The 23,310-nt window shown below is 39.7% G+C and overlaps 1 long non-coding RNA gene across 1 annotated transcript; it reads left to right on the top strand.

Moving 5' to 3' along the window:
- Nucleotides 1-1,436: 1,436 nt before the first annotated feature.
- On the top strand, nt 1,437-5,405 carry LOC120400292. The gene is made up of 3 exons (XR_005595687.1): nt 1,437-1,523; nt 3,074-3,208; nt 5,364-5,405. It is a non-coding gene; the product is annotated as an uncharacterized LOC120400292 (long non-coding RNA).
- Nucleotides 5,406-23,310: the final 17,905 nt, after the last annotated feature.

Here is a 23,310-nt window from a genome sequence, read left to right on the forward strand (position 1 = left end):
ATCATTTTTCACTAAAGAGCACAAGGACTGTGTCCTGGGGAGCCAAAATGTATTTTCCGGTCTCAAACCAGAGATGAGGGAAGAGCAGGTCTGTGGCATGGGCCAGCAGAGGCATAAAAATATCCAAACTAAAGCCCATTTGGGATTCCTGAGTTCTAACAATGCCCAGCCTAAAAGAAGCATAAACATGACAAAATGCGGTGGCAGCATGCTCAGTGAGAACCAGGGTCCGACGTCTTGTATCCTGATATGGACTAATCTGTGACAAGAAACATTCAGGACACCAATGGTGTTCACTTGAACTGTTGAGGTGGTCTCTGATCTGAAAAAACAAAACAAAACCCCAAACCCACCATTTTTTTGAGTGATAAACACAGGACTGTTAACACCTTTGTGGATCCTGCATGTGAATTGTTCAAAAGATTGCCATCCCATGCAAGTACAGCAACCCGTCCCACCTAGGGAACACCTAGGCCCACACTGCATGAAATGTGCACTGTAACTCAGTGTGACACTGCCAAAGCCATATGATGAGCCTACCTCTCATTGACACAATTCTAGTTGATCATAGTTCAGCCACAGGTCATATCAATGTGCCTGGGGTACCCCTACTGTCTGGGCCTGTGGCTGTATAGCCCTCTTGGTAAGTAATTATGAAAGTATCTTTAAACGGGAGGTAACAGTACCATTGTTCACAACCCTATGTACGATGCTTAGTTTTGATCTTGGTTGCTGTTCACCAAACAGTATTAATAGAGATGATTCTCCTATTATTTTGAATCCTCTAATAATGCTCCTGTTGCAGGAGTGGCAAGATTCTCCAAAATACCACTACATTTGGATTTAGGAACCAGTCCATCTACTCTGTTCTGGTTCTTACACTGGACCCATCTCCATGGTATTGGAATGCCTGACTGGCTTGCTCATTGACTGCTGGTTTGAACTGTGCTGGATCTCATCTTCCTGAACCAAGGGTGCCAACTGGTGGTCTGTGCTTGGCAGAGGGAAAGTGGGGAAGTATGGAACATTCCCTCCACACTCAGGCCATGAAGAGGAGGAAGCTATGGCAGCTGGTGAGGCTGGTCCAGCCACTTGCTTGTAGTGCATGTGATGAATCCTAGACACCATATTAACAGCCAGTGCCCGGTACCAGAGAGAGGGAGCCAAATAAAGAGGTTGCCCAGAGCTCCTGCAAATTGGACCAGGAACACAACAGAGGTGCTGACAGCATAAGCATGGATAGGAGCATTACAACATCAGAGGGAATTATGCTCCCTTATCCTTAAACTACTCCTCATACCACTTCAGACAGAGTCCTGCAGCAATTCAGCCATTTTAGAAGAGGAGGCTGGCCTGGAGGTGGAAGAACGTCAGACACCAGAGGTGTTCCGGTGTAAGGAGGATCTGTGCAAACCAGGTCTCCAGCACTTCATCACCAAGTCAAGGTCAAGCTCAAAGCTTTGTGCTAGGGAAGCATCAGCAAGGAGCCATGTCTAGTCCCTCAGTCAATCAAATCATTGCAGGTCAGTGACCTGACCAAATCTGAGCTGAATCTTATAAAATGGATATAGAGGAATAGTGAGCAAAGAATCATACTGTTGGAGAAGAGCAGTTTGAAAAGAGAATGCAGCTGGGTGGGGTATAGATCTACATAGATTAGTGACAGGTTCTTATAATGTTAAAAAGTGAATATCTCTGAAGAGTATCAGAGGAGTAGCCGTGTTAGTCTGGATCTGTAAAAGCAACAAAGAATCCTGTGGCACCTTATAGACTAACAGACGTTCTGCAGCATGAGCTTTCGTGGGTGAATACGGGTGCATCTGAAGAAGTGGGTATTCACCCACGAAAGCTCATGCTGCAGAACGTCTGTTAGTCTATAAGGTGCCACAGGATTCTTTGTTGCTATCTCTGAAGAATTAACCAAAAATGAGGACAAAATTCTAGTAGTTCAGCTGCTTGCAGAATACAAAACATAATCTCCTTATGCAAGGAAATATTTCTTATCAATTTATTTTTACAGACATTTCTTGATAAGAAGTGATAACTTTTTAACTGGTCAAACTTCTCCAGATTAGCGGCCCTAAGACAGCTTTTCAGAAAACCTTAAGGAAACTTATTCCTTTCCCTCTGCCAAACTAAAACAAAAGTATCTCTATTTACTGGGCACCAAATCTGTTGGTATTTAGCTGAATGTTGTACATTTGCATAGAAATGTGGTTACAAAACAAATGCAAATGACTGCAAGCCTTTACAGAGTCCATTGGAGCTGGGTCTTCTACACTGCAAAGCAATAGGACTTGAACCTTGGATCCTGACTTGACTCGGACCATCCACCATCAGTGTGATTTGTATGTAGATAGAAGAGGGGTTAGGCTTGAGCATGAATTTTAACTCTGGGTTTATATAGCAGTGTAGACATACGCACTTGAGCCTTGCAAGCCTGAGTCATCTGACCCAAGCCAGCCACAGATGTGCTGTGGGTCTTTTATTGCAGTGTAGACGTACCCTCACATTATTATAGAACCACAGGGTTAGAAGAGACAGCCAGGGTCATCTATACTAACCCCCTGCCAAGATGCAGGATTTGTTGTGTCTAAACTATCCAAGACAGATGGCTTCACTGTTTCAATATAGTTTAAACTCTCCATTGGTTTCAGTATGACTGCACCCATTTATACTCCAGATGAATTTGACCATATTACTGCATTGAAAAGTGTAATAATGTGTCTTCTGCTTACTTTGATGCAAGTCCACTGAGATCATTTTCGAATAAGCATGTCATCTTGTTACGCAAATGATTACTAGGGAGCATACTGAAGCTTGAATACATAATAGCATTTGCCATTGTAGAATCATAGCAATTAGAAAAGAGAAAGACCTATTAGGCCATCTCATCCATCCTCTTAGCAGTACAGGATTGTTCCCTACAATGTATACTTTATTGCATTTCATGCAGTCTAGTTTTAAATGTCTCCAGGGTTGTAAGTAAAATTACAAATTAACAAAACATTTGAGGTTTTCATCATCTTTTATTGTCACTCACCAGTACATCTTTGACTTTGATCTTATTCAGAATTTTCCCATTGCGATTGATGGAAAGTCAGATGATAACAGGAAGTGACTGAATTATCCATTCACTATGCAGAAAGCAGTTAACCACAATTGAAAACAGAAAAGATAGACGCCTGAGGGGTAAAATTTACCAGTGGTAAGTGCTGGGGCTCCACCCTGCTGAGAGGTTTTGCAATAAAGGCCTGATCCAAAGCCCACTGAATTCAGTAGAAAACCTCTCATGGACTTCAGTGAGTTTTGAATTAGGCCCTCAGTGAGTAAGTATGTTTTTGGATCATTTTAAAAATATGTGATTAGAGCTTGTCAAAATGTTGATTCTTTTTATTTATTTTTTTATTCCAAATGTTCACCATTTTTGACCAGTTGAGCAAAGAGTATTTATTAGGGCTGGTTGGAAATTTTCTCTCAAAACTTTTTTTGACAGAAAATTGGGTTTTCAACCAAACCATTTTTCTTGTGGGGAAAAGTGTCTACTTTCTGCATACTGTTTTTTCCCCATATTTTGTAGAAAAAATAAAAGTCACAAAAGAGGAAAGTTTTTGATGTTGAGTTTTGATATTTCACTGAAAAGCCAACATTTTCTGCAGAATGTTTTGATGAAAACCAAAAAAGTGTGTGCTTGTCAGAATTATTCGAGGGGAGAACAGTTTTCTGAACAGCTCTGATATTACTTATTAGACAGTGCAAATTAGTATTACACCATTCTTTAAGAGGTGGACTTTCAGTCCAATACATTTTAGTATAATAAAAACGTGTGGCATATTGATGAACATTGAACTGGGACACAGGAAATCTAGGTTCTATTCCTAGCTCTGGCACTGATCTGCTGGATGAATATAGCAAAGTCAGTTTCCCACTCTTTGTGTCTTTGTTTCGCTTCCTGTAAATTGGTCTCCTTAGTGAAGTGCTTTTGAGATCTATGAAAGAAAAGTGCTATTTAAGAACTAGGTGCTCTTATTAACAGCTTCTGTCAATCCACAGCATGGAGATCAGAGACACTGACATAGGAATAAAAAAACCCTCACAGGGTCTCTTAGGCCCTGATCTCGCCCATATAGAGTCACTTGTGGGATCATTGCCTAAATCCATTCAATTTCCACTCTGGGATAGTCCACAGAGCATACTCTTGGGTGCTTTTACAGTCTAATTTTAAATGACTACAACAATAATGGGGCTCCCACCATTCTCTTTGGCATCAGAAGAATGCGCCAAAAAAAAAAAAAGGGACTGAAAAGGCACCAACAAATCCATAAAAAAAAAGTTAGAAAAAGTGCATATTGGAAGCAAAGTAGGAGGGGGAATGAAAATGGGGATGAGAGTTAGAGAGGAAATTAATGTAATTTAAAAACCAAATGGTTATTAGGAGCTACAGTAGTCTCCAATGAGGCCTTGGTGTAAGGGGCTTTCTTTTGTAGATAAACACCATTTTATAACAATGAAATAAACCACTTTGTGGGTATGTGGTTGTGGTAACATCCATCATTCATTATACACATGATCAAATAACTCATAGGATAGCGTGTAATGCTACACCCTGTCATAAGTTATTCTTTACATACTTATTTCCCAGTAGTTTGTCTGAATTAAAGTTAAAGCCAGGCAGTAATATTTGCTTACAAAACCCTCAGGGGGCCAGGATACACTAGTGGTACGCTATTGAACTAATATGTAAGGAGGTAAAAGTTAGACATTTGTACACTAATTAGACACAGTTATATTTCCTAATACCTGCCTACTCTACCAAGGCATAAGGGAGTCTTCACTTCTGGTTAGAAGAAGTAGTCAGTAAAACTAGAGCAACTTCTTATACCACTTTCTTCTGGCTTCTTGGAGTGTAAATTACCCCAATTTTAACATCTTTAAACACTGTTAAAGTGGATGTAAGCAGGTCTAAGGGAGTCTAACTGCATGCAGGGAGTCTAAGGACCTGATCTAACCCCTACTGACTTCAGTGAAAGTTGAATAAAGGCTCTGTGTAGTGTAAGGGATCTACTTAAAGTCACACCCCTTTATGCAGCACTTCAGAATTTGGCTTGTTACTTAGCTTCATAACAAAATTGGAAGCCAGAAGAGGCAACAACAAAATTGAAAACAAAACCAGACAAGAGAAAAGAAATTTCAAAATAGCTAAAATGGGTTCTTTTCAGTACTTAATTTATAACAAACAGAAAAACAAAATAGAACCCCACAATGTTCTGAATTGTGAAAAACTGGGTTTGATAGTTTTCTTGGTTAAAACTGAAAACTTGTGTGTATATATATATATATTGTTTATTTTGTTCCCCCTACAGTTCCCTGCCACCCTTCTCCCCACAACCCTTAGTAGTTCTGCAGGCCCTTGCCATGCTGCTGATGGCTTTAAAAGGTAAAACATCTGAACTTTAAAGTTCATTATTACTCCATGTGGGGGGAAAAAATAACAAAATGGAACATTCTACTAATGTGGTTTGGCACAATATTACTTTTTTCACTTGTGTTGAGGAGAGTTCATTTTAATTAATATTATTTCCATATTTATGTATGTATACAGTAGCATTTATGCTCTGCTCTCTCAGGACCTGATTCTGCAACCCCTACTATAGGATTACTTGGGGAAGTTACCATTTAGCAAGTTACCATATTGCATATCTATCTGGCTGTCATAAATTAAGTACAAATGTTATTGTCTGAGGCAGAAACTAAACAAGTTATTAAAAATGTCTTCTGCTGAAATGCATTTTTATAATCAAATGCAGTGACACTATATACTTCATACACTATACATTATTTAGTAATATTAATCAATTGTAGGAGCTCTAAGGAACAAAGACGATGCTTGCTTTAGGGAGTACAGGAAATTCTGTGAAACCAGACAACCTACAGTAAATTATGCTCTAACATTTATTGCTTTTGTTATCCATATACCTGATAGATTCACAGGGTAAATAATGACATGTGGGTTTAGGCAAGTATCCAGATATATGTGAAAATATTTTCATGAGGAAAACACATTAAAAAGATTTGGTTCCATTTTGACAGCTGTAATTTATAGAATATATAAGGGTTTAAACTGACTGTACCAGACATTATTGAGCTGCTATATTTGGCTAGATTCTGATCTCACTTACACCAGTGGAGAATCAAATTAACTATTAATAGCAGATAGCTGAGTGAAATTGTGAGGCCCTCTCTTCTTTATTGTTTCTGGTCTCTAGAACATGGAAATCAAAGTTACTCAGGCATTCCATATCATTGCCCCATGAATTCAACAAAATATGTGGAGAGAGGGGCATGCATTTTGAATATGGTATTTGTTTTCATTTTATTTTGCGTCTCTCTCCCTTTTATATTATCCCTCTTCTGTGCCTCTACCTCCTCTAAAGATTAGTTAAGACCAGATACTGATATCCTTACTCAGGCTGAATAATACCTAACTCTGTGAGTAGCCTAATTGAAATCAACAGAGCATTGTCATTGTTGACCCTGAACTTTCTTTTTCCTCAGACATCTCTCCCTGGTTTGTCTATCACCAGGACTGGAACATTGCCAGAGTTTGCCCTCACCTTGACCCTGCCTCTCATGAAATATCTGTTTGTTGTCTTACTCACTTCTCATCTCAACTATTGCAATACCCTCTTTTAAATTCCCTCTTTGATGGTCTCTTTAAATTCTCCGGGCTTGATTCAATGCTGCAGTGGAACACATGCTGCAAATTCCTGTTGTGGCAAGTTTATTTTGAGATGCAGAGATGCAAGCTGCCTGCATGCTTTGGTCTGTTCAGGACTCTGTCACCATCAGAAAGAGGGGTGGAGCTATCAGAGGGACCCACAGCATCTGGGAGATACATTGATTCGGCACTTCTCCAAGGCAACTTCCAGTCACAAAGCCCCTATCAAGCCCCAAGCCTAAATTAAAGCTCACCCGGTAGAGGTACTGCTGTGTACCTTCTCCCAACGATGAATCTCTCCTCAGATGCAGCTGCTCCACTAGGATCCAGAATGCTGTGTCCAGGCCACTTGCTATTTCCATCAAACAGGATAATGTCACCTCATCTCTGTCTAATCAAGTCCATCTACTCAATGAGGCTGCGTATAGGAATTGCTGAGCTGTAGTTCTCCATGGAAGACGAGACTGGAATCTCCATTTGAATGCATTGTCTCTGCCACAGGGATCATGGCAAAGGCCTCGTGTTTAAGCAGCCACAATACTATGCAAATTAATCATACTTCTAAGGTGCCTACTGTCCTGGTCTACATTAAGAACATAAGAGCAGCCATACTGGGTCAGACCGAAGGTCCATCTAGCCCAGTATCTTGTCTTTTGCCCATGGCCAATGCCAGGTGCTTCAGAGGGAATAAACTGGACAGGCAATCATCAAGTGATCCATCCCATGTCACCTATTCCCAGCTTCTGATGAACAGAGGCTAAGGACACCATCCTTGCCCTTCTTGGCTAATAGCCATTGATGGACCTATCCTCCATGAATTTATCTAGTTCCTCTTTGAACCCTGTTTAGCCATGGCCTTCACAATATCCTCTGGCAAGGAGTTCCACAAGTTGACTGTGTGTAGCCTATCATCTTCAGTGACTTGGTAGCCATACAGCTGTCTGCTTAGATATTTCTTGTGTTGCATGAAAGCATTCAAGGTACCACATTTATCAAATGAAGTTCTATAAAAATCATCTGTTCTCATCTTTCCATGATTTAAAAGATCCTCAGGATGACTCCATGGATTGGTAATAGGAAATTGAGCCTCTTGGTTTGTCACTGGTTCAGTGCTGACCTAGGTTATTCGCAGCTAAAAACTATTTCCATTGGTGACTTATGCATAATGAATTGGTACTCCGAATCCAGCTCCAAGTGCATAAGTGTCCGAATAAATAAAACTACCAATACAATTGGTATCATTTTGGTCAGTGCTAGCAGAAAAGCCAGGGACTGAATGAGCAAAGGAGCAGAATTGCCCTTTCATACCCATAGAGATGCCCCAGAACAGGATTGCGGACCAGGACTGAGAATGTGAGGAAGCTTCTGCTGACTTTGATGTCCTTTTCCTGTTGATAATCAAGGACTCTAGTCTCCATGGGCTGTCGAGCTGGCTCCTTTCAGAAGAAATCATTCTTATTTTTTAAAATAGTTCTTGCACATTTAATGTCAAAATCCTTTAAAAAGTCTTTTAAAAATGTATAAAATTGTCATGATTGCTTTCCTTTGACTCTCTTCTTGTTACTTAATTCTAGTTCTGATATAGGACATCATTGTACTTTGGCTCTTAAGTCCACTGTCACTTCCCTCCCCCCATCCCCCCCACACATATACAGTACAGTGTAACAATATTACAGCAGGGGGGGAGCAGCATGACCCAGAAGGTCATTAGACCAGGACACATGGATTCTATTCCCAGGTCTCTCATCCTCTGTAGGATCTTGATCAAGTCACATTGCCTCTCTGTGCTTCAGTTTCCCCATCTGCAAAGTGGGGATACTGGAACTTTCTAAAGTGCTTTGAGATCTATGGAGAGAAAGTATTATGTAGTAGCTAAATATTTATTTATCATTATTATATCAGGAGAGTCCACACTTTTCTCTGTGGCGCAGGGTATGTTCAGTGAATGACTAATTCTGGCAGATGAAATAGTCAGAAATGCCTGAAGCCCCTCAATCACATCTAAATCAGCTCTCAAATAGTCTGACACTGGTTTTCAGAGATAGTGTAGAAATGTGTGAAGATAACAGGCCGGATGTTGATCTCAATTACAGACATGAAAATCCAGAGTAACTGATATCAGAATATGGTTCAATATTTGCAATAATGTTACTGTGATCAAATCTCAGTCTACTATTGGCATCCACTCTGGAGCAGCGAGAAGACTAGATGGAAAAATACTTCTGGGACAGATGAAAACTACTACTATTAATACATATTAACTCTATTAAAAGAACACCAGGTCCATATCCTGCTTTGCATAAAGGGAGTTTTACCCATTGAAACTATAATCTAGATTTGGTCCCAGACCTGAACTCCTGATTTGAATCCCTTTGAATCTTTGAAGAAGTTTGAATTTGATTCTGATTCTTCACAGCTTGGACCTGTCTCAGTTCCACTGTGAATGTGATGAGTTAATTTAGATCCAATAAAATACTTTACGAGTTTAAGTTGTATTCAAAGGTGCATTGTTGTAACACAGTTTCTTTAACAAAAAAAACCATCCATTGTGTAAGCAATTTCCCTATTGTTTTATTTCCAGAGTATAAACAAAAAGGGAAGTATGTAAATATTGACTTAAGAAAAGATCTGTTACAGAAAAGTGCTCCTGACTGGTTTGGTTAAAATACAGTACAAAGATGACTTCATCATGCTTTCAGTTCTTTCTTTTTGTCTCTCTTTCACTGATTTCTGAAAAGCACTGTCTCGTTCTGAAGCTACATGGCACTAAATTCATCCAGCTGGAGGAATTTTGCTCATGAAGTTGCCAAGAATCAAAGCAGGTAGGACCAAAAAATTAGAGAGGAAATTAAAAGGATTATGTAAACTCAGGGATAGTACGTAGGTATTCTCTGCTGGATAGCCAGCAAAAGTGTAGAACTTGCCAAAAATGTATTTTACTTTGCATGAAAATATTTGAAAAAAACTATTATTTTTTTTCCATTTGGAAACTATTTAGGTTTCCACTGGAGAAAAAAAGAAATAATTTCAGTTTTCGAAAATGTTAGGTTTTTGAAGACTTTTGGGGTGAAAATTTGCCCCACCCTCAAAAAAAACAGTGATGGCAAAACTCCAAAATTTGGGGGCATCAATTTAATTTTTAGACAACTTAGACAAAAACATGTTTCTGAGAAAACTTCAATTACATTCAAATGCCATTTTTGTCTCCCTACCCTCAAAAAAATAAAAAGGTTTATTTTATGAAAAACTTTCAACCAACTCAATCAAAGTGGTTTCTTGCATGCAAGTTGCACACGCTATAGACTCTTCAGGGAGGTATGGTAGCATTGTTATCCACAGAACTTTGCTTATTATGCTGTTAAAAATCAGTGCCAACATGAGCACAAGCAAGTTTTATGTTGTAACATATTTATTGTAGTGCTGCTGTAGTTTGTTGAATAATATTAGCTGTTTTAGCACTAAAACTTGTATTGTTTGTACTATTACATGTTAGAAGGAACAAATATCATACGTTGCCCCTTCCTGAGCTCCCAGGCACACAGAGGCTGTGTGACTGCTACTACAACATCCCTTTATGGTGCATCTTACTGAACCAGTTTTGCCTGGCCCTTCACACGGCATGTACAGAGGTTGGAGGGGTAATATTCCTTACACCTTTCCCCTACATTGCATAAGAATCTGTACCCAAGTAATGGCTTTAGGACTTGGCCCAACCTGACTATCTCTGCAGCGGCCGAGCAATTTGCATAGTGCAGGTTAAACAGAATAAAGCAGTTGGATTCACTCACTGTAAGAACGTCAGGATGTCAAATCTTTTCAGAGCCATGGGTAGGATGCTAATTGTATGGGGACACCTCTGCAAGCCACATATTGCCAGGGGCCTAGCCTCTAGCACAGCCAATCTCCTGGCAATCCAATGAGTGCAGCTGGCCCTGACAGAAGCAGGCTGATGGGTAAGCTCAGGAGCTGTCCAGTGGCTGCTCAACCCATTCCTAACCTGCTCCCAGATCCTTCCTGACTTCTGACTACCAGGTTAGACCTTCAGCTCCACCTTCTGACTGTGACTCTGCTACCCTTTGGCTTAGGCTTTGGTCTCTGACTCCCATCCATGACCCTTGGCTTCACTCCTGCATTCCCCCCCCCCCCCCCCGGGCTGCATTAAACTCTAACTGGAAGGTCAAACTCTTGCTCCAACCATTAGGCAAGACCGCCCACTACTCAGCTGCTGACACATACAGAAATATGTGCTCTATAAAATGGTGTTCTCCTATGCAGCATGACCCCAAACGTTTGTTGTTTGTTTTTCTTTTTTTGGTTGCTTTGCTGGCAGTCGGTGGATTAGTTGTTGGCTTTAACTTTGGTCACTCTGAATACCTATTATTTCTCTTCTATCCAGTGGTATCCTCTCCATCTGTTCAGTAAGCGCTAGCCATTTTCAGCCTTATCTTTTAAGCTATCTCCAGGAGCAGTTTTGCAAATGTTTTCCTAAAATTGCTTGGCACTCAAAGTCCAGCTGCACAACCATTTAATTGAGATTGCATATGTTCACTTTCCAGTCTCTTTGGTCTCCCTGAAATTTCTACTTTTTTATATCAAGTATTCTTTACCATTTTCACTCAGTTTTAATCCCTCTTTTTGTGGAAAAAGAAGAGATTCGAGAAAGCCTGGAAAGCTGGTGACAAAACTAAATCTGTAACTTTAAATGAAATGTACCATCCTGAATTAGCTTCATCAATAGTTTTGTAAGCAATTCCAGCACTGTGCATGGGACAATTTAAAGGTGATCTATCAGGTCTTTAATATAAATATTTTTATAAGCAGCAGAAGTGCTGTATAAATATGAATGAGCATTTAATGCTCATCATAATCTTTTCTCTTCTCTCCCCTATTTTTTACCAGGTCCCTAAAATTCTGGTCATCCCTGATGTCTGTCATTCTGAATGTGCTAGCATGTATTGATACCACAGCTAAAAAACATACTTTCTATATATGAGAACACTAATAAATAGTAATTAATCATTCACTTAATCTGCTGCTCACTACTGGGTATCTTCCTCACCCTGAATAAACTGGAGGGAAAGATATGTGTTACCCAAAGCAACAGCAATCCAGTAGGAGACTCCATAATTCTTAAAATAGGAAAGAAGAAATAATTAGAGCTGGTCAAAAATAAAATTTTTCATCCCATACGACACTCTGATAGTACAAAATTTGTTTGCATCCCAAACTGGGGATAAAAGATTAAAATATCGTATTTTGTCTCAGAACAGAAAATTCTGAAAACTTCAATTCAGTAATGTCTAAACACTTTGTTTCAGTTTGGTTTGACATTAACCAATGTCCCCTTTAATTGCCACAGTACCTCATGTTAGTTGTAGTTTGGGTACCCCCAAGCCTCAATCTCTTCTATGGTCATGTATCCCACAATGCACATTAGCAGTTCAACCAGAGCGGAGATTGGAGGTACATCATAGGAGATGCAGTGCAGCCAGGGAGCTCAGCCTATACAGAATAATGGGGGCAGGAGACATCTAAACAACAGCTTCCATGATGCCAGTTGAGGTGGACACAGATTAACATTGAACTGACCTAAAAATAAATGTTTCAATTCAGATCAACATGAACCAAATGAAATATTTTATTTAGATTTTCTTGATGGAAAATAAATTTAAAAAATCAGCAAAATTAAAATTTTGCCATGGGAAAATAAAATTTCAACAGGAAATTCCTATCTATCTCTAGAAATAATATTGTCAGAGGAGGGGAAGGAATAGTACAATGAACATCCTATCTTATTACTAAAATATTGTACTTAGATATTCTATAGAATTTTTCATCATCAATGTGCTTTATAAACACTAATTCATCTTTACAATATATCCTAAGTAAATACAGTACTCTGGCATTCCATATCATTGCCCCATGAATTCAACACTGGATGGTGAAAACTGAGGTAGAGAGGTTAAGGCCTGCATTTTCCTCTAACTTTGAGTGCTTCAACTTTTGGGTACCCAAATTGACACAATTTAGTCTTGATTTTCAGTGGTTCAGACCATCTGTGGCTCTCACTAATGAACTGAAAAAATCAGGCACAAGTTGGGCATCTGAAAATGAAGGCAACCCAAAATAGTGGATGCCTTGAAAATTTATGCCTTATTGACTTCTCCAGAGCCATTGAAAGTCAATGGTTTGAGTCAACATCAAGCTTAGATTTCTCAAGTGCTTCATGGTTATTTAAGTCTTTTTTCCTTATTGTTAAAATCCAATAATTTAAAAAGAGAAGTACACTGGATCACACAATATACTTTTAGAACTGTAATGTAATTTTAGTTATTTACACTGTATTTCATAATATAGTATAGTAGCAATGGCCACACTCTCTAAATATGGCCACTTTCTCTTTGCAGATAATTATATGCATATATAGTATCACTTTTGTGTGCAAAAATGATAACATTTGTACATGCAAAAGCCCTTTGTTTATATAAAAATGCATAAAAGACCAATTTTCATGCCCAAATGCTATTATTTGCAAGTATCTGCAAATCAATATGTGCAAAGTTAAAGGCTCTTGAAGGCCCCTTTGAAAATTTGACATCCAAATTTCCTTTTATATCTTTTGCAATTGTGACAAAGACTGAGAAATTAGACCTCACTATAGCACTCTGCTTTCCAAACTTTGCTCTAGTTTTTGTGCGAAGGATCCGGCTTTATGGTTTAGGGAAGAGAGAATTAGCAAGGTTTTCCTGCAGTATATTATACTGTCACCAATGCAGGGGCACAGTGGGAAATTTCAAAAAGGGGAAGTCTGGGGTCAGAGGAAACGGCACTTAAATTTTTGACTTAAGTTATGCTTGAGCATGTTCATTGTCTCACAGAATGCTCAGTAGCTTGTAGGAGCAGGCCCTAATATAGCCACAATTTGATTTCATTAAGTGAGATAGATATATACACAACTGATTTTTCTTCATTAGATAGGAACAAGAATAATCATATGATTATATGTGAAATTTATACATGAGCTTGTTCAATATAATACTAGAAAACACCAATCTTCCCACACCAGGGAGTCAAAAGACAGCTAAGGGAAAAAATTCAAAAGCAGACGTGCTTTAAATTGTCTTTGCTGTTATCATCCATTCTCAAATATAGCTTTATGCATTAAGTCCTTGATCCTGCAAGTCTTCAGCAAACTGATAAGTGTGAGTGTAGGCTCTGCATGTACACAAGTAAAGTTGAGCACTAGGCATAGAGTTATATATCTCTGCCTTGAGAAGAAATAAGTGTTAAGGACCTGTACATGCCTGTTCCCTCATTCTTAGAGTAGGGGTGGCTGGAAAACAAGAATTCCATTTCACAAAACTTTCTGAAGTTTTGACATTTCTTTCTGTTCTGCTGCAGAATGAAACAAAGACCTTTCAAAAAATTTTGTGGAACCCCTGCCCCCCAAGAATGTTCTGAATTCTGATATATGAGAGAGAGAGAATGAAATTCCTACTCTGCCTCTTTCAGAGCATGGACTTGAACCCTGGGTCTCTCCCACATCACATCACTCTCTCTCTCTCTCTCTTTTCCTCCCCCCATCCCCATGAAATTCCAACCTGGACCCAAGACACCTTCCCATCGAACGTTTTGTCAAACCTGATACCTTTCAACAAAAAGTTTGGATTTAGGTGAATCAGCATTTTCCATTAAAAAAAATTGTGAAAATGTTCCCAGCCACCCATAATCAAGAGCAAAAGTTAAAATGGGATGGGGGTGCAGCTGAGGAATGGGTATGTCTAAAGAGAGAGGGGTTTATGTGCAATCCTTCATGGAAGAAAGGTATGACACACAGGAGTGCAGGTAAGAAACAGCTCTTTATTTCCTGGTCCCAGTCACTTGATGTAGGTCAAGGTTACAAAAGATAATTTTATCACAGGAGTCAGTAAACACTGACTCCAGTTATTCTCAACATGCAAATGAGAAGCTTAACTAGGCATGCATAACTTCTTGGCCTCACAGCAGCTCTCTCATTAATGCGGGATTGGGTTCCTTTGCACTGGCTGTTCAGCTTATTACTCCTTACGTTTTGTATCACTCCACAGCCTGTGCAGTGCAGGACTAAGCCCGGAAGATATTCATTTATGGGGGAGGCAGAGGAAAAAGAGGAAGATATTACAGTGTTGCCAATCCAAATGTCCAAGAATTCCCCCAAAGCCAGAAGAGTTGTTTAAAAATCATGAGATTTAAAAAAAAACAATTGGGTGCTCTTTTTATTTACTTTCTGGTTTTTGAGCCTGTAGGCTGCAGTGAGGTCACATGTTCATGATTTTCTCCAAAGCAATGAGGGCTAGAAACTTACTTTAATAAATAAATGCATTAAATAAATGAAAGTGTAGATTGCTCATATTCACAGGACTTTAGCACCTGGGGCTTTAACCCCCCCCATCAAATATTTCAAAACTTATGATTAATAAACTAAAAAATTGGCAACACTGTAAGGAAAAGGGTAAGGGTACAGGACAAAAAACAAGGTGAGAGAAATAATAGCCATAGAGATTAGCCTCCCCTGTATCCCCTATAGGAGGTGCATCCACCATTTGAAGGTTGACATACATTGGCTGGGTTCTGTGGAAAATGTTGCACCGTTAATGTCTGTTCTTGTGGAGAAACAGAAGACTTTATTCTCCAAATCATTCTAGCCAATGTCTTTGACCAGCATTAAATTCACTACAAAATAATGAGATAATGAGCAATAATATCCATCATTATATGTTTTCTGATGGCAAATATGTGCTTACACATTTCCTCTTGTTTTTGTTTCTTTAAGAAGCCTTTCTGAATCTTATAACTGGTAATAGGGATTGCTATTCAGACTCAGGCACTCTGGATAATGAATTCTAAGGGACAGTAAACAGAAGAATATTCAATTCCAAACAGATGTCAAATTGTACTGATTATATAGTGGTGTGATATGAAGGGGTATTAATTTATATGAACGTACACACTCACAGTGTCTATCCTAACTAGGTGTGCCTTACAAAATAGTTGTCCAAAATGCTGTGTATTTTGCTAAAAAACAAGACTATACCAAGATACCATCCATCTTAATGAAGGAAGAAAGATCTTCTGCTAACTCTTTCCAATGCCAGGCAGCACCAGTCAATGCCCTCCATTACCTTGCCTGTCGATATCTCTTCCTTTTCCCAGGAAAACAGGTGGATCTTGTGGTATATGTGTTGAGGTCACTAAATTTGGGCTCTAGCAGACCAAACAGTCTCCAACGGTTTTGCTAAGCCTGCCAAACTCACTACACTTATGCTATAAATGTTTATGTTGGGAAAATAAATCTGACTGAGGACATTACATTCTGCTGTGTCCTATGTTGTGTACATCGTTCCATTTGCAATTTAAATGTTTCCTTAGACTAGATTATTTTCTATGTTGTCGGCAGGAAATAATCCTATTCAAATTACTCCCTCACCGTAAAGAGGCAGGAGTATGGTTAAGTGGTTGCAATATCAGTTTGGCAACAGGGATTCTGGATTTTCTTCTTGGGTCTGCCACTGATTCACTGAGTGAACTTGGGTAAACCACATAACTTTTGGTGTCTTCTTAGAGCGTGTGTTTGTGTGTGTGTATAATAAAGTGCTTTGCATATATAGCTGAATGGTGCTGTATAAATGCAAATGATGGAATAATGGACTACACATGCACTGAAACCTGAAGTGTTGATTTGCAGAAGGGTAACAGAACCTTTGAATAATACAGAGCTTGATCCTGCAGAGAGTAGCTTCTGTGCTGGCCCACAGAAGCTTTGCAGACCACCCCAAATGCTGTGGTGGATTGTGAAGACTATTCAGAAAAGAGCTATTCCCTTAATAGCAGCAGTGCAATACTGGATTAGGCATTATGCAGCTGCCCTCTTCCCTGAAGTGGAGTCTGTGACTCCATTTGTGGAGATGTACTGGTAAGAACCACTCTATTAAGTTTTAAGTGAATTTCAGACTGCCTCAAAGACTCTTTGAGATTTATTTTTACATGAATCATTGGAGACCAGTTAGATAACAGAAGAGAGAGCCTTTTCATTCCTGGCTAACTCATCAAAGTGGTCTGTGGGAATTTAGCCACATGACTTCCACTGCTGTAAGTTGTACAGTTAAATCCATGTGCATTGCTTTGGAAATTCTATGACTCTCAACCGCAACTGAGTAGCTCTCAGACATAATGGAGGAGAAAAGGCTCACTACTCTGAATCCCAATTGGCATTGGCTCTGTGAGTTCTGTAACATTAAGCAAGCCTGAGTTTGAGGCAAGCTGCTACCTCTATTACTGCTGCTTCTAGAATCACTGTGGAACTGTCTGGAAGAAGAGCACGTTCAAAGCTTATTGAAGTCAATGGGAGTCTTTCCATTGACTTCAGTGGGCTGTTGATTAGGCCCTTTTTGAAGAACAGAAGTGCAAGTGCAATCTCAGGGAGTCTTTGTCTTTTTGAGTAGTAAGGAAAACAAGAAAAATAAAAGGTTCAGAATCCTTTCTTCTATATTATTATCCACCGAAGGCACTACAAAGAGACCAAAGGTGATGTCCTGGCCCCACTGAAGCCAATTGGAGTTTTGCTGTGAGCTATTACAGAGCTAATAAGAACTAACAAAGAAAGAAACTGGTGGCTTGTGGCACCCGGAACTCTAAAAATGTTCTGGATGAAAGTTAATTTCCTTATGACATGGACCTGATTTGTGACCTTGGGCAAATCACTTTACCTCCCTTTGGCTTTGTTTTGCCTCCCATTTTTTGCCTATATTGTCTATTTAGATTGTAATCTCTGTGGCAGAGACTATTTCTTACTATGTACCAGCAACTGTGTATATTCAGCAACCAGAATGATAAGGCCCTGGTCTTGGCTGGGGCCTGTACATGCAAGTGTAATATTACACTACTATTATTACTAGTTAGGCCTTTCACGTGATTAAAAAAACTTAATTGCGATTAATCATGCTGTTAAACAATAACAGAATACCATTTATTTAAATATTTTTTGATATTTTCTACATTTTCAAATACATTGATTTCAATTACAACACAGAATACAAAGTGTACAATGCTCACCTTATATTTATTTTTATTACAAATATTTGCACTATAGAAAACAAGAAAGAATATTTTTCAATTCACCTAATACAAGTACTGTAGTGCTATCTCTTTAGCATAAAAGTTGAATTTACAAATGTAGAATTCTGTACAAAAAATAACTGCATTCAAAACTAAAACAATGTAAAATTTTAGAGCCTACATGTCGACTCAGTCCTACTTCTTGTTCAGCCAATCACTCAGACAAGCAAGTTTGTTTACATTTGCAGGAGATAATGCTGCCCACTTCTTGTTTACAATGTCACCTGAAAGTGAGAACAGGCATTCACATGGCACTATTGTAGTTGGCATCACAAGATATTTACGTGCCAGATGTGCTAAAGATTCATATGTCCCTTCAAGCTTCGCCCACCATTCCAGAGGACATGCATCCATGCTGCTGATGGGTTCTGCTTGATAACGATACAAAGCAGTGCGGACTGATGCGTGTTCATTTTCATCCCCTGAGTCATATGCCACCAGCAGAAGTTTGATATTCTTTTTTGATGGTCCAGGTTCTGTAGTTTCTGCATCAGAGTGTTGCTCTTTTAAGACTTCTGAAAGCATGTTCCAGGTACGTCATCCCTCTCAGATTTTGGAAGGTACTTCAGATTCTTAAACCTTGAGTTAAATGCTGTAGCTATCTTTAGAAATCTGACATTGGTACCGTCTTTGTGTTTTGTCAAATCTGCATGAAAGTGTTCTTAAAATGAACAACATGTGTTGGGTCATCATCCGAGACTGCTATAACATGAAATATATGGCAGAATGTGGGTAAAACAGAGCAGGAAACATACAATTCTCCCCTGAGGAGTTGCATCGCAAATTTAATTAACACCTTTTTTTTAACAAGTGTCATCAGCATGGAAGGATGTCCTCTGGAATGATGGCTGAAGCATGAAGGGGCATATGAATCTTTAGCACATCTGGCATGTAAATATCTTGTTATGCCAACTACAACAGTGCCATGTGAACGCCTGTTCTCGCTTTCAGATGACACTTTAAATAAGAAGCAGGCAGAATGATCTCTTGTAAATGTCAACCAACTTGTTTGTCTTAGCAATTGGCTGAACAAGAAGTAGGACTGTGAACTTTTAGGCTCTAAAGTTTTACATTATTTTGTTTTTTAGTGCAGACATGTAACAAAAAAAATCTACATTTGTAAGTTGTACTTTCATGAAAAAGAGATTGCACTGATGTACTTGTATGAGGTGAATTGAAAAATACTATTTATTTTATTATTTTACAGTGCAAATATTTGTAATTAATAATAATATAAAGTGAGAACTGTACACTTTGTATTGTAATTGAAATCAATATATCTGAAAATGTAGAAAAATGTCCAAAATATGGAATACATTTCAATTGGTATTCTATTCTTTAACAGTGTGATTAAAAATGCGATTAATTGCAGTTAATTTTTTAAATCATGATTAATTTTTGAGTTAATCACGTGAGTTAACGGCAATTAATCAACAGCCCTATTATTAGTAATAATAACTTTCATTTAAAAATCAGATCACTTATTTAACTACCTAAATATAGTAGGGGACAACCTTGGCTCGAGTGATCATGAGCTAATTCGTTTCCAAATAAATGGGAGGATAATCAATAGTGCATCTGAGACTAGGGTGTATGATTTCAAAAGGGCTAATTTTACTAAATTAAGGCGACTAGTTAGGGAAGTGGACTGGGCTAACATATTTAGGGATCTAAGGGCAGATGACGCCTGGGGTTACTTCAGGTTGAAGTTGCAGGAGTTGTCAGAGGCATGTATCCCGAGAAGGGGGAAACGGCTCGTTGGTAGCAGTTTTAGACCGAGCTGGATGAGCAAGCATCTTAGAGGGGTCATTAAGAAAAAACAGAAAGCGTACCAGGAGTGGAAAATGGGAGGGATCAGCAAGGAAACCTACCTTATTGAGGTCAGAGGGTGCAGGGAAGCTGTGAGAAAGGCAAAGCGACGAGTGGAGATGGACCTAGCGAAGGATTAAAACCAATAGCAAACGGTTTTTAGCCATATAAATAGGAAGAAAACCAAGAAAGAAGAAGTGGGACCGCTTAAAACTTTAAACGGAGTGGAGATTAGGGATAATCTTGGAATGGCACAATATCTGAACGAATACTTTGCCTCGGTCTTTAATGAGGCTAATGAAGGGCTAAGGAATAGTGATAGAGGGACCGATGGAAATGAAGATATGGGGGTAGACATTACGGTATCTGAGGTAGAAGCCAAACTTGAACAGCTTAACGGAAGTAAATCAGGGGGCCCGGATAATCTTCATCCTAGAATATTAAGGGAATTGGCGAGGGATATTGCTAGCCCGTTAGCGATAATCTTTAATAAATCCTAAATTCGGGATTGTACTGACTGACTGGAGATTAGCTAATGTAGTTCCTATATTCAAGAAGGGGAAAAAAGTGACCCGGGAATTATAGGCCTGTTAGTCTAACATCTGTAGAATGCAAAGTCATGGAAAAAATCTTAAAAGAGAGAGTGGTTCCGGAGCATGAGGCCGATGGCAACTGGGATAGATTACAGCATGGATTTACGAAAGGTAGATCGTGCCAAACCAACTTGATCTCCTTCTTTGAGAAAGTAACAGATTTTTTAGACAAGGGAAATGCGGTGGATCTAATATATCTGGATTTCAGTAAGGCGTTTGATACGGTACCGCATGAAGAATTACTGGTTAAATTGGAAATGAAAATCCAGAGGTGGATAAGGAGCTGGTTAAAGGAGACTGCAGAGGGTAGTATTGAAGGGGAACTGTCTGGTTGGAGGGGGTTACCAGTGGAGTTCCTCAAGGCTCGGTTTGGGTCCGATTTTATTCAATCTATTTATTGCTGACCTGGGAACCAAGAGTAGGAGTGGGCTGATAAAGTTTGCGGATGACACCAAGTTGGGGGGTATTGTCAATTCGGAAGAGGATCGGGATATTCTCCAGGGAGATTTAGATGACCTTGTAAACTGGAGTATTAGTAACAGGATGAAATTCAATAGTGAGAAGTGTAAGGTTATGCATTTAGGGATGTCTAACAAGAACTTTAGTTATAAGCTGGGGACGCACCAGTTGGAAGTAACGGAGGAGGAGAAGGACCTAGGAGTCCTGGTTGATCGCAGGATGACTATGAGTAGGCAATGTGATGTGGTTAAAAAAGCTAATGCGGTCTTGGGTTGCATTAGGCGAGGTATTTCTAGTAGGGATAAGGAGGTGCTAGTCCCGTTATATAAGGCGTTGGTGAGACCTCATTTGGAGTATTGTGTGCAGTTTTGGTCTCCCATGTTTAAGAAGGATGAATTCAAACTAGAGCAGGTACAAAGAAGGGCCACTAGAATGATCCGAGGAATGGAAGGCCTTTCGTATGAAAGGAGACTTGAGGAACTCGGTTTGTTTTCCTTAACCAAAAGAAGGATAAGAGGAGATATGATTACACTCTTTAAATATATCAGAGGGATAAATACCAGGGAAGGGGAAGAATTATTTCAGCTCAGTGCTAATGTGGACACGAGGACGAACGGATATAAACTGTCAGTCAGGAAATTCAGGCTTGAAATTAGACGAAGGTTTCTAACCATCAGGGGAGTGCAATACTGGAACAGCCTACCGAGGGAAACAGTGGGGGCGAAGGACCTCCATGACTTTAAGATTAAGCTAGATAAGTTTATGGAGGGGATGGTATGATAGGATAACGGGCTTAGTCAATAGGTCAATTAAGTGCCACACTGGTAAATAGTACAATGGGTCAATGGTATGATATAACCTTTTCCAGAGGGTTTGGCTGGAGAGTCTTGCCCGCATGCTCGGGGTTCAGCTGACCGCCATATTTGGGGTCGGGAAGGAATTTTCCTCCAGGGAAGATTGGCAATGGCCCTGGAGGTTTTTCGCCTTCCTCCGAAGCATGGGGCAGGGGTCGCTTGCTAAGGAGTGGGTGGATCGGCTTATGTGGCCTGCATCTTGCAGGAGGTCAGACTAGATGATCATAATGGTCCCTTCTGATCTTGAATTCTATGATTCTATGATTCTATGAGGAGCCTAATATTTGGCAGCCATTTTGAAAAAAAGTGGCCAGTATCTTTCATACAGCTGAATCTCTTTATATTTTACAAGCTGTAAGATCCGTTCAGCCTTTGTTTATGCCATCTGCCACTTGTATAATCTGAGATACAGCCTCCCAAATGGTAGAAATCTACCTAGTGCGGGTCATAACATTACAAGACCCCTATAGGTCCTGGTCTGTCAAGCGACTCTGAGTGGGCCAGTATAGCCCTGAAAATGGCCACTCTTGGAGAGGAAGGTGGGTGGGACTGTATCCCCATTTCAGTGCATCTCCCAGTTACTCTTCTTCAGCAGCATGTTAAAGCTGCCGACTAATGGCAGAACCCCAGGGGAATACAAATACCACCTACCTTCAACTACCTTAAATCCTTTTAGAATCTCTCGAGGGCACAGTTTCTCCTGCTGGTATAGGTTGTCTCCCCCATCTCCCTACCCCAGTGCTAGGAATGGCAAATAAAGCTTTCTATAGATAGGAATCATTCAGCCACTACTATGGTGTTTTTACCAAGGGAAGAGAGCTTTAATTTCTAGTCAGGGTTGTAGAGGAGCCCTGCTGGCAGAGGCTATCCAGGGGATACACTACAGCAGTATATCTCCAACTTTGCCGGGGCATGTTTCCCTCCTCTACCAGCACCGTCCACTTTTGGAGGTGCTCTGACCCTTGTCAGTTTCCTGGTGGAGTGGGGTTTCCATGGGCACTTCTTCCACCATTAACCCCCTCTGTCAATCTTGCATCTTCAGTTATGCTTGTGAAATCTGGCATTACTTATGATTAAACTGAGCCTCCAGTATGCAAAATACATTGGGAACCTTCTGGATGAAAGCCATTTCGTGCCAGCATCTCTAGCTACTGCTCATAATGGTTTTGTTTGTTTGTTTGTTTTTTCACTTACCCTCCTAAGAATAACTTATCTAATTGAAACTACAGGGGGAATGAATTTAGGTCAGCCAGAATGTAATTACCAATCTGGAGTTTGGCCAGAACACTGGCGTTAACAACACTTGATTGTTGTGAAAAGCTTAGTGAGCTCCATTTATTTCCTGTCATTGTTATCTAGAAATTGCTGTTGCTGTAGCTACTGCTATAGATGAATATAGCTTCTGATACTGATTGCCCAAGGTATGGAGTAGACTCACAGAGTTTAAGGCCAGAAAGGACCATCATGATCATCTAGTCTGACCTCTTGCACATTACAGGCCACAGAACCTCACCCTCCCACTCCTGCAGTAGGCCTATAACCTTTGGCTGAGTTACTGAAGTCCTCAGATCTTGATTTAAAGACTTCAAGGTATATACAATCCAGCATTTTCTTTAGTTCAAACCAGCAAGTGGCCCAATGCCCACGCTGCAGAGAAAGGAGTAACCTACCCCTCCCCCGCAGCTTTATTACCACACTAATAGAGACAAGACCTTAATTTAGT

The sequence above is a fragment of the Mauremys reevesii genome, linkage group 3 (assembly GCF_016161935.1).
Source record: "Mauremys reevesii isolate NIE-2019 linkage group 3, ASM1616193v1, whole genome shotgun sequence".
In the NCBI taxonomy this organism is placed as follows: Eukaryota; Metazoa; Chordata; order Testudines; family Geoemydidae; genus Mauremys; species Mauremys reevesii.